Here is a 16,374-nt window from a genome sequence, read left to right as displayed (position 1 = left end):
CACATATCTATGCATTCTTTAAAAAAAATGTATTTATGTATTATCTGTTATTTTCAAACCAATTGAACATGTTACAAGACGAATCGTATGATATTTAACCGGTTTCATCCTAACATGTACATGAGAGGATCATAAAAAGTAGTTTCAAATCCGAACCGTTTGAATGGGCAACTCTATGAAGTGATTTGATCTTAACAAAAGCAAATTACATAGATACGCAACTTGATTCTGTTGATTACCGCTTATCCATTGAGGGTTCAGCTTGTTGGACTATTTAATTCGGCTAAATGGATGTGCTGCATGATTGGGCTGGTTGAGTTGGGTCCAGTTCATAACACTCTATTTAAGGACAGACGGACTGACGGACTTACTGGGCCTAAATTCAACGCTTCATAGGCTCATATGTAACCATGAAATTTACGCATCCATCATGGGAGGCCCAGGTATCATCAATCCTCAAATAGATAACAATAAAATAATGAGCAATTTTCTATTAAAAATAATAAAATCAAAATTACTTTATTGGATTTATTGAGATAAAAATGGTTAAACTATCTTCTGAACAACAAACGCACAATCATGCTATTATACAAAACAAAAATTACAAAGTACACATCTGTTTGTTAAGGTTATGACAAATTTATATGGGGAAGGTTGTTCCTCTTAACCATCTTGCACTACTACTAATGTCATTTATACTATTTTCACACAACAACAACAAAAAGAAAAAAAAAGAAAGAAAAGAAAAGGAGAAACCTATACCATATGTAACACTCATCTCAACTAGCCTAAAATCTTTTCTTTAAAATAGTAATTAAGAAGATGACGAATGATTGGTTGAGGCCTTAAGGGCCCACTTGCAAAGTCAAACATCCATTAGGCTGAGGGGTGTGGGGGGCTCCAACGGGGGCGCGAGTGGGGGCTCCAGCCAATAATATTGTGACGTGTGGCAGAGAGAGATACTGGATAAGGTGGGTGTTGGAGCCCCCGCTGGAGCCCCTGGCCCTGGTGTGGAGGGGCTCCAGCGGATTTTTTTTTTATTTTTCTATAAATATATTCAAAAAACGTATTATTAAAAAAACTCATAAATTATTAAAAAAAACACACATTAAAAAAAAACACATTAATATCTAAAAATAAAAAAAAAATTAAAGTACTAAAAAAACATTATTCTTATTCTTCGGCTTGGTCTTCTTCGATCAACCTCTTTCGGATACGTTCCTTTTGCTTTTCCATCAGCATTTGATCGACCGGATTTAGGTTACTGAAGTCTCTTGTAAGGAAGTCCAAATCTCTCATTCGACTTTTTTCCTTTTTGTCATTAGAGACCACCTCCATGGTTTTGTTGAATTTATTGAGGGATTCAACAAGATCGACGATGTTTACGGCTCCCCCCTCAGCCGGTTTTTTCCCCTTGGCGTCCCGTCCCAATGGCCGCCTCCTCGGCGGTGAAGACGTTTCCTCCCCCGCAATGTTTAGGTCGAATCCAACGCGGCAATCCGACGCGGCAGAAGTGCTATACGCTCCAGACGAACTAGTTTTAGTCCGTTTCGGCCCTACTTCCGCATCATGGTCCGGCGCCACCAGCTCAACCCACTTGGAACACCTTTTCAACCTCTCCCACAACTTTACATCGTCCCACGTCTTCACCGTCCCATACCTCCGCAAACACTCCTGCTTCCACTCTTCGACAGTGAAATTGTAAACCGCCAAATCATCACTGCCACTTGGTCTCATACGACCGGCGTTCCTGTTGAAAAGATTAGTAAACAAGCCGACAAATTTTCTGATTTCGGACCACCGACCCGAAATCATATCGGCGTTTCGCTCTGTACTCCCAACGAGCGTATAGAACGTCTCCCTAACCTTTGTCCAAAAAACCTTGCTTTTTTGGTAGTCGGCTGCAAAATGAATAATTAAATTAGATTTCCGGTTAACTTTTTTATTTAACTTTTTTATTAAAAATCATTTTTAAAAACGTTAAAACAATTACCGCAACGCCGATCCTCAGAAATGACTATCCAAGCCCGACACAAGGCTTCCTTCTCATCCGATGACCACGGAGTGGTTTTCCGTTTCATCCTCGGAGTCGAAGCCGGTCCCGGCCCGTCCGTTGCAAGTTGTTTTTTCCGGTGGACGCGTCTCCTTGCTCCCGTAGCATCACCGTGTGATTCTTGTGTCTCCGGAACAACAAAGTTAGGAGACGGTTGTATGTTGGATGGTTGAAAGCCGGATGTTTCTTGCGACCCCGAAAAAAACATCGATTGGTCTGGTGACGACCATAAATCGTCGTAACTATAACCTGAATCTAGGTTTGGGTACCAATTTCCAGCCATGTTTTTAAAAAAAGGTTTGGAAGATGGGTTGATTTTGGGTTTTTTTTGAAGTTGTGGTAATTGTTTTATGTGATTTTGGGTGTGGTATGTGATTTTGGGTGTGGTAATTGGTTTAGGTTTATATATAGTAAAAACAGATTTTTTTTTAATAAATTAAAGAGCCCAACGGCTCATTTCTCATCCCAACGGCTCTTTCACGCATTCCCATGTCCCTTTACGCCTCTTCCTTCACGCGAACAGGCTTGCGCCTGCTTTGAAAGCCGTGCTCGCGCCCCTCTCGCGCCTCGGTGGTGTGGTGCTCGCGCCTGGGGGTGCGAGCGGAGGGGCTCTCGCGCCCCCGCTGAAGCCCCACACCCATCAGCCTTACTTGTTACAATTAAAGCTACCCCAAATTACTACCCCAGCAGGTTCGTAGGGGTGCTCCTGCTATTGATAGTTGGGCATCGGTCAAATCACCTAACATCTTGTTGGCTTCGAGAACCATGTTTCCTTGCCCAAGGTGTTGGCGGCGGTGTGCCTAATGAAACCGAGCGCCCCGGATACCCTAATACTTTATTACTTTATTATTATATTTGCCTCTTTATATTGTTTGGAGTACAGCAGTATGCCAGTGTATACTATGTAGTGTTCTGCTGCCTTGTTATCTCAGTGGGCTTATAACCCTTAATGTTTTTCTGTATCGGTAGGCCGTTGTCACATTTTGTATCTCCATGTGGTAATCTTATTCCAATCCGTAAAATCAAAAACACTTTTTAATAATTAAGTCACTTTCTTGATAAATTATATATTTTGAAGCAGTTGATTAGTTGAGCTTGAGGTTTATATAAAGTGATATTTATTAACACGTATGACATAAAAGCTTTGAAATTTATATGTTTGTATTTTATCATGATCTCTATCTTTTTACATCCCTTTCACGTTGTATTCACCAAATGTTGGATAGCCGGCAGCCCTCTAGCCATCATCATCCACCATATCCTATGGGTGATGACTTTGTTCTTCAACTAGCTCTTGCATTGTTTTGTTTTGAGGGCATTGTGTTTGTGTCTTGTGAAAGACGCGGGCTGGCCATGTGGTAGCGATAAGTTTCATATATATGAACCTTTTTAACAAGTATGCTTAAACTAATTATCAAAAACTAGTTTAATTTCACATTAAGAACCCAAAGCTTGGTCCACAATATATATATACAATGTCAAAAGGAATATTTACACTTTGGCATCATAATACTTTCTCACTTTTCACTTTATATTTTAATTATAAGAAATAAGTTTTACAATTAAATATGCAGATAATCAAAATTTTTAAAGGTGTACATCTATCTATCTATATATCTATATCTTAGGATTCCTCGAGGTTTTCATCTTAATAATGAGTTTGAGATTGATTTTTCCATTATGTCGTGATGCAAATGCAATGAATGATGTATTGATGTTATAATTTGTTAGATTCGAAAGTATAAAAATGAATTATCAAAACTTAAATAATGATGTCACATATGCGTATAAATTCTCATAATGACGAAAATCTTTCGTTAGGCCCCACGAGATACTTGGCCCAACTAACATAGTGGACCGTTTGGTGAACTCCATTTACCTAATCTTGTGATTTGCTATGGAGTTTGTACTGCCTGGCATGAAGTGGTCAAAGGTTTTTGAAATGGAGGTTATGAAACTACTTAGCTGTGTTCAACGGATAATGAATAGTAAAGTTATGATCCTAAAATTATGAACGCAACTTTTTAAACGCCTTAGTTTTGCTATATATAAAGGGCTAGCGGTGTATATTGTTGCCCCTTTGTCTTTCATTTGATGTAAACACCACTTTTTAATGAATGGTAGTATAAACAATGACAAAAGAGCTTCCATAGTGGTATTAGTGAGCTACAGACATGGTTGTCGCATCTGAAGGACGGGTTCCCCATAGACAACTCATTGTGCGGCCTCGATTCTGAGATGTTTTTGATGGTTGTGTATGTGGCTACGTAGCACGTACAAGTTGTGTTTGCAAGTTTTTCCTTTTTTTCCTTTTTAATAATGGTAGTGATTCGAAAATTGCAAGGATACTAAGAGGGATGGATATGTAGGATGACTTTGCATGTTTGTGGACGTCAACTCACATATATTCTAAACCTACTTCTAAATTTACACTAATGCCTATCATGAGACTAGAACTCTCAAAATTTTTAGAAGAAACATTTTGATTAGGCATTGAGACAGCAAGAGCTCTTTGGTGGTTTAATATGATAATTTAATTGGTGAATTCGGTTAACATATACATATATAACAATAACTTAACCATAAAAGTTGGTTGTTAAATCATTACTGAACCAATGGTTGCTCAATTGGTGTGATTGTTTATGTTATAATTTCGATTATTCGATTTTATTAATCTTTCATCTAATTAAAGTGTGTTGGTACCTTAGGTTATACATACATACATACACATACACATACACACATATATGTGTGTGCTTGTGTTTCGAACGGCCAACTTTTATTAAGCATTGTGACTAGTAAGTCACTAATCAACAATAATAAGATACACCAAGTTTATGCCTGGATACAAAATCAACACCAAATTACATTAAGATTATTCAAACGGTAAAGGGGCACCACCTCTCCCAATCCAAACCGACCTTTTTTTTACCCATACGAACGAAAGTCGCCTCATGTCTTCTTTGACTATGTTGATCGACACCTTGAGCCATTGAACATAGTTTCATTCCTCGCATTCCATAAACACAAACATGCCGTAAGTATGACTGACAGGATATCAACTACAATTTAAGCTCTCATAATTAGCCGTGATTATGATTGATTAGGTTGGTTATGCATAGTCAACTATAACTTAAGCTCTCATAATTAGACATTTAATATCACTTGAAGATGGTGAGTTCAAAACGAAAACGTCGGTGAGAGTGCCAGCTTGGGAGTGATAGTGCTGCTCGAGTCACGATTATATCACTCATGGTGTTGGATGTTGAGGTGGATAAGTCAAATAAAAAATTATGACAATTTTTTAAGAAAGAAAAGGCAAGAGATAATAAACATATGATTCATGTATAAATAGTAGTTGGTATATATGGTGGGGTTTTGATATCACTACTAAATGTTTAAAACTAATGTGTGTGTTTTTTTAATACGTACTTGATATATAAACTGTATTAATAAATGATCTCAAATACTTTGACATTTTAAGAAGTTAATTTGCAACGATAAAAGTATGTTTTGGCATTGACAAAAAATAATTTGAACATAAAGATAGCCTCTTTTATTTAAGAAAGCAATGCTTATAAGTGCATAGCGGAAAAACGTGTAACCCAAAAACATCTTTAACCCATTTATCTTAACGTGTTAAAATGGCTGGCAGTTAACTAGTAATTAAGCCATGAGTGTGATAATCCGGTTGTTGGGTTATAATAACTGAGCTACTTTTTTAAACGCCTTAGTTTTGCTATTTATAAAGGTTTAGCGGTGTAGATTGTTTTCCCTTTGTCTTTTGTTTTGATGTGAGCACTACTTTTTAATGAATGACGCTATAAACAAAGACAATAGAGATTCCGTAGTGGTATCAGTGAGCTACAGACGTGGCTGTCGCATCTGAAGTATAGGTTCCCCATAAGCAGCCCATTATGCGGCCTCGCTTGTGAGATGTTTTTGATGGTTGTGTAGGTGGCTACGTAGTACGTACAACTTGGGTTGGTAAGTTTTCGCCCCTTTGGTTGTTCTTGTTGTGAATATTGGTGATGTTTTTGAAAATTGCTAAGGATATTTGGTGGATGGATTTGTAAGATGACTTCACATGTTTGTGGGTATTATATTTGCAGTAGAACGATAACTCACATATATTCTAAACGTACTTCCAAATTTACACTAATATCTATGAGACCGGCTGTTTGGTAGTCTCTTAACAGTTATTAAGAGGCTACCTCTTAATGGCTCATAATCTCTTAATAGTTAAAAGGTAAACCATTAAGAGGTAACCTCTTAACCATTTAGACTTAAGGCTACATCTTAACCATTAAGAGGTTATAAGTCATTAAGAGGTAGCCTCTTAATGACTGTTAAGAGGCAACCAAAAACTCTCTCAACTTATTTTAAAATAAGCATTTTTATTACACACATTGAGACTGCAAGAGCACTTTGGATGTTTAATATGATGATTCTAATAGGTGAATTCGGTTATTTTATACATATATAATAATAACTTAACCATAAAAGTTGGCTGTTAAATCATCACCGAACCAATGGTTTCTCAGTTGGACTAATTGTTTTATTTATACTTCGATTACTCTCTCTCTCTCTCCTTTAATTAAATGTGTTGGTACCTTAGGTTATACATATACACATGTATGTGTGTGTTTCGAACAACCAAATTTTATTAAGCATTGAGACTAGTAAGTCACTATTCAACAATAAGATACACCAAGTTTACGTTCGGATACAACATCAACACCAAATTACATCAAGATTCTTCAAAAGGTAAAGGGGCACCACCTCTCCCAATCCAACCCGACAACTTTTTCTGTATTCTTTACCCAAAAGAACCAAGGTTGTAAAAGTCGCTAGGCGGATCCAAGGCGGTCGAATGGGGAGTTGGGTGTACTTGGGAAATGGTAAATATAAAAAAAATAATTTTTGGATATTATATATATGTCAATTATCATTATTTTACTAATATTTATAACAAAATATGTACATATCAATATAAATAGAAGAATAGAAAATAAATTATTCTAATCATTAATTAAAAAAAATGATATTTGTTCTATAATATTTTATAGAAAAAAGAATTATGTGTTAATTTTTAACTCAAAATCGGCTCAAGTCCGCCAACTAAATGTATTTCTGCCGAGGTTGACCTATCTTTGATCGATTCTTAGTAACTAGCTAGGCATAGTTAAGGAAACTCCCTTCGGCGACGTACCTTGTAGCGAGTACTCGGGGAAACCTCGGCCTTGTAAACCTACTTTTACAAAACTGATAAGAACGAATGTCGTCCCATGCCTTCTTGATTATGTTGATCGACACCTTAAGCTGTTGAGCATTGTTTCATTCCGAGCATGGTTTCATTCCTCGCATTCCATAGATACAAACATGCTGTGAGTATAATCGACTGGATATCAGCTATAATTATTACTATATATATTTTGAAACTTTGGTGCCGCAAGACCTTGTTAGGCCACCTTGCGGCACCTTAGCGGTGGAAAAGATTTTGTGTTTTTGTTTTGAGTTTTTTTGTTATTGTTTTGTTTAAGTTCCAGTACCGTAACGAAAACCAACCGAATGTCGATTTTCTTTGTTTTAGTTTCGGTATTGTAAATAACGTGAGGGAAACCGTCCGAATTTACATAGACTGATTGCCTTAACGGTCGGGTTTTACCAACGCTTGGGTTTTACTAACCAACACTGCCTCATTGGTCCACTTTAATTTTTATAACTTTTGTTTTATTTTTGGTTTTTATACCGACACAAAAACGCGCGTAACCAAAACCGACTGAATTCGCATTGACTTACCACCTCAATGCTTAGGGTTTACCACCGCCCGATTTCTACCTACCTCCCGGCGCAACGCGCCGGGTAGAAAACTAGTTTAACTATTGCGCCGGGTGGAAAACTAGTTTAACTATAATTTAAGTTCTCATAATTAGCCATGAGTATGATTGATTAGGTTATACGTAGTCAACTATAATTTAAGTTCTCATTATTAGCCGTGAGTATGATTGATTAGGTTATACGTACATAGTCAACCATAACTTAAGCTCTCATATATAATTATAAGATATTTATTATCACTTGAAGATAGTGAGTTCAAAACGAAATTGTCGGTAACAGTGCCAGCTTGGGAGTGATAGTGCTGCTTGAGTCACGATTATATCACTCATGGTGTTGAATTAAAGGCAAGAGATAACAAGCATATGATTCATTTAATAATATTAATTGGTGTGGTGGGATTTAGATACCACTATTAAATGTTTAAAACTCATGTTTTTTTTAATACATACTTGATATATAAACCGTATTAATAAATAATCTCAAATACTTTGACGTTAATAAAGATTAAGAAGTTAATTTGTACACGATAATGTTTTGACGATGAAAGAAAATAATTTGAATATAAAGATAACCTCTTTAATTTAAGAAAGCAATGCTTATAAGCGCATAGTGAAAAATCGTGTAACCCAAAACCAGCACATTTAACTCATTTATCTAAACATGTCAAACTGGTTGGCAGTTAGTAGTTAAGTCATGAATGTGTTAATCCGGTTGATGGGTTATAATAAATGAGTTAACTAAACTTGATTTTCTTTTTTACGTGTCATGTTTGTATTAGATTTTTGGTCTTGTTGAAAATTACCCCATTTATTTCATTATAGATTTTCAGTTTTCACTTTATAATTTAGCACCCTAATCTCATTATGCATTATAATTAAGGCAACTCTTAGGATTCGTCAAGGTTTTCATCTTGATAATGAGTTACAAACTAATTTTTTATGTCGTAATGCTATGATATTAAACATCTCTGTGTGGGCATCCTTTTGTTGAAAGTTGAAACTTAAAACCCGAAGTATACATATAAGAATGAAATGCACATGTAAACACAAAGAATGATGTCATATAGACGTGTCAACTTAAAGTATTAAAAACAGTTATAAACAAAGTGAATTTTTTAAAGTTTTTTAATACTCTGAATTATTTTATAAACGTTAAGCTCTAATCTATTAAATTAAGTGACCGAATGTTAAAGTTCTTTCTAATGTGAAACTTCTCAATATTAACCTGAAATAAATGGCCGGTAATTAAGAAGAAAACAAAATAATAAATATAATCAAGTTTCATAATTATTATATTTAAGTCAACTTGAACAAAATAAACACTAAACAGTATTAAATTTCATTCATATTCTATGTATTGCTTTAAATTTAAAACTTATGAATATAATAAAAGAATATTTGCAATAACAGACCAAATACAACAAAATAAAACTTGAGTGACTATTATGATTAGAAAATGCGTGTGAATTTATCGGGACATTATTAAAGTTAGAATATATTTCATAATTATGTATAAGTTTTTTTGTAACTTTGTAACATACTAACATACACAATTAATACACGTGTATAAAAGTGTTAATTGTTACTCTCAAAAGAACGGCGAACGAATTGCATACTTTTTAACACTTTTTAAAAATTGGATTACGAATTCTCTTTTTAAAAGAAAAAAACAAGAAGAAGAAGAACAATAGTAATGGAGGTTTACACTTTGCACCCTTTCACTTTTGATTTGATTCTTTCATTGATGTGTATGTTTTGCATGCTTTTTAACACTTTTTAAAAATTGGATTACGAATTCTCTTTTTAAAAGAAAAAAACAAGAAGAAGAAGAACAATAGTAATGGAGGTTTACACTTTGCACCCTTTCACTTTTGATTTGATTCTTTCATTGATGTGTATGTTTTGCCATCAAGTTAGGCAAATATGAGTCATGAATTATATTGATCTGTTATGTGTTTGATGTGATATGTTATATAGTTTGTAATATGATTTTGACATCTCACCTAAAAATCTTGAATGTACTTCTAATATTTGCATTTCTTAAATGCTCCAATTTTGCTTTCGTTAATTTTGTTTTCGATATTGCTTATTTGATCTATATGTAACTAGAAAACATTTGTTTTCAGCAAATAGTAAAATAATGGTATGTACATTCTCTTTATTTGTTTTATTAACCTTCTTTTCTTTGGAATACATATAACTTGACCTCTTTATAAAAGGGTGCTGATTGTACACTGTGTTCTAGGTGTGCAATAAATTTTAGATATTTAATTATACTATATTGTTAGTTAATCGTCTAAATTAAAGAAAGATAGTTCGTTAGAGATCCAAACGGATCTATTTTGGCGGTTTTCACCTTTTCCGATCAATGATTAAGTCAAGCGGCCGAAAACTTTATCAAAATTGATTAAGACGAACCGTAAACGCCCTGCTACACTGTTGAATACTTTGTTTAATGGGTTTTTTTTTTTTTAAATCAAAGTTACAATACTTTTAAAACTTGTTTATACACTCATTCACGTTAAATTTTTGTTGAAGGCTATTGAGTGGGATTGGAGAAATTGGAGGCTACTTTTTGAGAGTTTAAGAAGTAGGGTATGTACAGGAGTCCAATTTGGTCAAGTGGTCTATCATCTTCAATGTTACATTAATTAAGAACCAAATAATGATGTAAAATGTAGATACACATAGTGTTTTAAAAACGGGTACGTATCGGTCGGTTGTATCGACCAGTTCAACAAGTTATACAAGATTTTTGTGAAGCAACCGGTATTTATAACCTGGTATTTTTAGGCGGTTTACTAAAACATCATGCTGTCGTTTTGTTAAAAATACCAGTTTAAACCGGTATTAAACCAAGATATTTTTGATATTTTTATATTTTAAAAAAATGACTTTTAACCTAACGGTAAGATTGAAGCGGGCAATCATAGTAAATGACGAGTCACTAATAAACAAATTTTGAATCCTGCAAATCTAAGGTTGATTTCTTTACATCTTTTTTAATGGATTAAGTTTTTATTTGATTTATCATTGTCCATGTTTGAGGTTTGATTCATGTTTGAGTTTATTAATGTATTTTTAAGTTATTTTTCTAGTTAAAGTTGTATTTATATTGAATTGCAGTGTAAACTATTCAACCTGGTTGAATCTTCCGGTACATCTCGGTTCAACCGGTTATACCATTTCTAAACCAAATCTGGTACTGGTAAATACCTGTTTTTAAAGCATTGGGTACACCTCTTAGAGCATTCTCAACATATCTTTATCCCTCTCTCTATAATTACACTAAAATGCACTATATTTTTCTTGCATGTTCAATTAAATATCTTTTTATTTTTTTATCATTACAGTTTTGTCTTTAATATACTCACAACTAATTCAACAAATATCAAAAAATAGGGGACAAACAAAGTTTCCCAAAATTTACAAAAATAAATAAAAAAAAATCATTACCTTTTCTTTCTCCACTCTATAATTCACATTCACAACCACTCACAACCCCACCATATAATTTGCAAACTCTTCTCACATAATTTTAGAGGATAGGATGAGAATGCTCTTAGACTTTGTTGTGGTTGAACCCCTCTCAAGATTCATCTTTTAATATCGTTGTGTTTGACGTTAACTAGATGCTAATTGTGCACTGAATAAAGCTCATATTGAAACCATCTGGGCATGTTGTGGTTTAGGTGAGCGGGGCTTCACGAATTTCTTTTTATTTTACTTTTTTTTTGTTTCGAAATTGTAATATAACAGTATAAATAAAAAATAAATTTTATAATAAGAAAATTATATACTAGTTTTATATAAAAAATACTCTATATAAATTATATAAAAAAATCCAAATTTTTATACTAGTTTTTATAAAACAACCCAAACAATACAAATTATAATAAACATAAATATATGAAAAAACATTAAATAGAGGGAAAACACACTAATTAATAAAGCCCAAACCTTAAGTCCACTATTCTAAGCCTTCGTAAAAAAAAAAAAAAAAAAAACCCTACCAAACACTTCCTTCTTCTCCACAATCCATCCGAGTTCTTGTTGTTCGAAATTTTTTTTTTTTTGATGCATGGCACAAGATACAGGTACATCCCCAATCCAATGGTCACTCACTGCCGTTAGCCCCCTCGCGCGTCATCGATAGCACCCCGCTAGCTAACACATGTTGCGGTGTACGTGACCAGCATAGCAAGGGCTGACCACCACCCCCCCGGCTGGGTCGCAATACGTAGTCTTATTAAACCGTTAAATTTAACCAAATAGTTATTTCTATTTATGATTGAAATTTACTAATTTAGTGCTATATAATTTTTCTCATTACGTACAATAATTGACATGCTTTAAACAAGAAAGAAACAAAGTCTACTGGGAGTCAGTGAGCAGTTTCTTAATATCGGGCACCCACATACCCACTCACGCACCTAGCCAACCTGGACAGACTGTTTAAAAAACAAGCCCGAATTGGTTCGATGGTCCTTTTAAAAAGTGGTGCACCCACGATTCAAGCCACATGATAATGTTCACAATAATAATCATCACACATTAAGCCATCATCATGATGGTCACATGACATCTGGTGTGGGCTTATCTTTATAACCCGAAAACCCATATTTGGGTCCATAAAAAAACATGCTTTGTTCTCGTGCTTAAAGAACATGTGCTGCTTAGAGATGATAAAAAACTAGTTCCTGGAACCGAACCGGTTCCTACCCGTTTTTTGTAGGAACCGGACCCTATCTGATTCAACCCGATGATCCGTGACCGGTTCTTGCATTTCTGAGTGGGGGCGGGTAGGAACCGGAACCGGTTCCTAACCGTTTTTTTTGGCCGTTTTTTGACCGTTGGGGTCAAAAATAGCCGTTTTTTGACCGGTTACGGTACAGGAACCGGGTTAGGAACCGGTAAAAACCGGTTAGATAGGTTAGGGGTCCGAGGGTGGGAGAACCGGTTCGGTTCCCTAACCGGTTCGAGCCTGGAACCGGTTTAAAAGGTGGTTTTGAATATAGAAACCGGTTAGGAACCGGTTTCGGTTCCTAGTCCCAAACCGTTTTGAACATCTCTAGTGCTGCTTGCACATGTCTCATGATTTTTTAAAAGAAAAAAAGACTAGAAAACCTTGGTATAAAGTAAAATATGAAAGGTGTACAAAACATAACAACGGTTAAATTTTTAGTATTTAATTATTTAAAAGTAGTAAAAAAACAGTTGTAAATTAAATGTCACATATTTTTATATGCATTGATCACATGGGAATCATGGTAACAGAAATAATATGTTGTACAAGAGTGATTAAATAAGATTAATGACAAGCTTTAAGGAGGGTATGGCTTTATGTTTTTATAATATATTTATAAGATGGATGTTTGATTGAGAAAATCACTTGTAAAGTACAGAAGTATGAAATACATTGTACAATTATCTACATTATATGCAATGACACATCTCAAGGTATTTATGTAGGACCTGTGGTTTACTACCTAGCGTTAACAATACATTGTACAGATTTCTATTTTTGTAAGATGTATATAACAATATTATTAAGGAAATGCCCATATCTTGTAGAAAATACTTTTGATATATTGGCTATAAGTTGCCTAAACTACATGTATCGTCTCATTAGTCAGTGACTTTGGACCGTGGAGTGATTGGAAAAAAGAGAATGACAGTAAGCCAACGAGACAGAAGGCGCGCCTTTGCCTAGGGGCGTATCCTTAGAAACTCTCTCTGTGAGAGAGATAGGAGAGACGGTATCTGACGCTTGTGACTTGTGATACAGAGGGTTGACGGGCTTGGTGGCAGGTGATGTGGCAGCAAACATAATAGAAATAATAGAAAGGCAGTCTAAATTAACATTTGCGTCATTATTAATACAGCTGTATTTATTATGTTTGTTTTAAGTACAAGTTTAAGTCAGAAAATATCTTGGTTAGATCTATTCATTAATTGAATGAAGCACAAAGAAAAAAACCATTAAACTATAGAGAGAACATGAGTGATGATCATGTGGTGGGTGAACACTGTACAACATGGAATCATCAAGAAAAACATTTATTTATATAAGTAATTTGTAGTAGAAAGTCCATGCCACATGGAAAATGATTATATACTGTAAAATTTAACAAGTGATATAACTTAAAAAATTGATTTTTATATGTACAAAACTTAATTAAACATCTTAAATTGCAAATTACCTATTGAAAGCAATTGATGCAAAAGATCTCATACATGCTGCATGCATTAATTGACTCAAAACATATTTGATGGATAGAACATATATTTGGTGTATAGTAAGACTATGGACGTGATTTTCAATCTTCACTAATTTTACACTGTTGTATAAACGTCACATTATTTTCTGTTAATCTTATTTTTTAGTCTTCTCATGATCTCTTCTTTATATATAATAAAGTTGTGATGTGAAAAAACTTTAATTATAAAAACTAGTATAAATTATCACATGTGAAAAAACGTTAATTATAAAAACAATTATTATTTCTTTTTTTCTCTAATCACATGTACTTCAATTCAATCATACATGCAAATTTTTTGTTGAGTGCATTTTCTCAAATGTTTGGCATAATTGAAAAATGGCCCAAAAGTACATAAAATAAATTATTAAATATATTTGTTACATGTGACGCGTATATTAAAATAAAATCGTTGAGGAATGAATACAACGTACAAAAATAAAGACGCGCGATGGGAACACACATTAATTGTCCATGAGCCATGTTTCACCTCACATGTTAGGTATATGTATATAAGCACTAGCAAATGCTAGAAATAAGTATCATAAAGCAGTACTATAAGTATTTGGGTAGTAAAGGACGGTATTATTGGAACTTAAGATGAAACATCCGAAATATGTTAGGTAAAAAATGAGGCTACGTGACTATCCCGCTTAACTGGAAAAAAAAAACTAAAATGTGTGTCGTCAAAATATCTCTAAGCATATGGGTTTGTTTCTTTTTTTCTTTTTGTCATTTTCTTAGTTTCACCAATTTATTTGTTTTGTTTAATTTAGTGTATGTTTTCTTATTTCAAAGTCTTTTTATTATTAGGATTCTTTTACATCGTTCTTGACTTCATTCAGTTCAACAAACTCATACTATTAAATGGATTCATGTTTTATAAATTCATAGCATGTGTATACTATGCTCCACAGTCCACACCAAGACCATTAATCCAAATTCACAACCAATATTGGAAACAATGTGAAACACACACAAACCGAAACATAGAAATATAGAACCAAGAACCATAACAAACATAGTTGATATTAGTTTGGGGATTTAGGTGTTGATTATGTCTATAAACATAAAATAAACAAGTGCATAACCCTAATCATGTAAAAACAATCATGGACATGAAATTAGATATCAAATTAGTGATACTTGTAGGAATTGAAACATGATTTGATGAAGAATGATGCCATAATCAATTGATAATGGATCCCGTTATGATTTCTTAATCAATTGAACAATCAAATGAGAGTGTTATAGTGGTGTTAGCGTTTTATCCATCAATCTCAAATCCAGACATCTAAAGGGAACCAGTTATCACTTTGAATACTTTAAATTATATTACATCATATAATAATTTGAAAAGTTAAGGGGCCTTTTATAGCATTTAACGGCAAACATGTACCGATTTTGTTTTATCATAACATACAAACTAGTTTCATTAAGCAAACATTTTATGGCATATCGTGTAGAATAAGATAAATTGGATCGCATTTAAAATTTTTTCTAATTAGATCAACTAATTTTATCATTCTATGCCGAGTTTCTAAAAAAATTAGAAGCTCACTCCAATCGTATCATGGCTTTCACATTGAAAGTAAAATTCTATATCATGTGTTGTTTAGAAAAGAAGTAGTTATAGTATTATCAATAGTGGCGAAGGATAATTGTGGCCACGGCCCCCCTTTTTTTGCTTAGCAATGCAAATTTGCATGTTTTGTTCGAAAATTTTTATACATATTGGAAATTTACCCGTTTTCATTCGAAAATTAAATGCCGGTGTTTTTGTGCAAGCTTCGTCACTAAGGTTGTGTTCCCGAGTTCCATTTAATGAAAGAAAGGGATGGGAAGAAAGAGAAATGTGTGTTCCCCTAGTTTTATTTTGCAAAGAAAGGAAAGGAAAGATAAAACCTTGTGTTCCCAAGTTTCATTTAAGGGAAGAAAGAAAAAAAAATGAAGAGAGAATATGATATTTTAAAGGGTTAATGCTTTCCTTTCAATTTGAAAAATATAAGATGGAAAGGAAAGGTAATTAAATTAAATGAAAGAAATGGAAAGGAGAAGAAAGTTTTCTTTTCCTTTTTTTTCTTTCATTAAGTGAACTCTTGAAACACAACGTAACTATTACAACATGCATTGTAAAGTAAAATTTTCACGGGGTGTTTTGAAGTGAATGGAGACAAAAGGGCAACATCCCACTCAATGCAAACTGACAAACTAATTAACG

Source organism: Bidens hawaiensis, unplaced genomic scaffold, assembly GCF_021521415.1.
Source record: "Bidens hawaiensis isolate Kalapana, Puna unplaced genomic scaffold, B.hawaiensis_p1.1 tig00013505_1, whole genome shotgun sequence".
Classification (NCBI taxonomy): Eukaryota; Viridiplantae; Streptophyta; class Magnoliopsida; order Asterales; family Asteraceae; genus Bidens; species Bidens hawaiensis.
Note: the sequence above shows the minus strand (reverse complement) of the source record.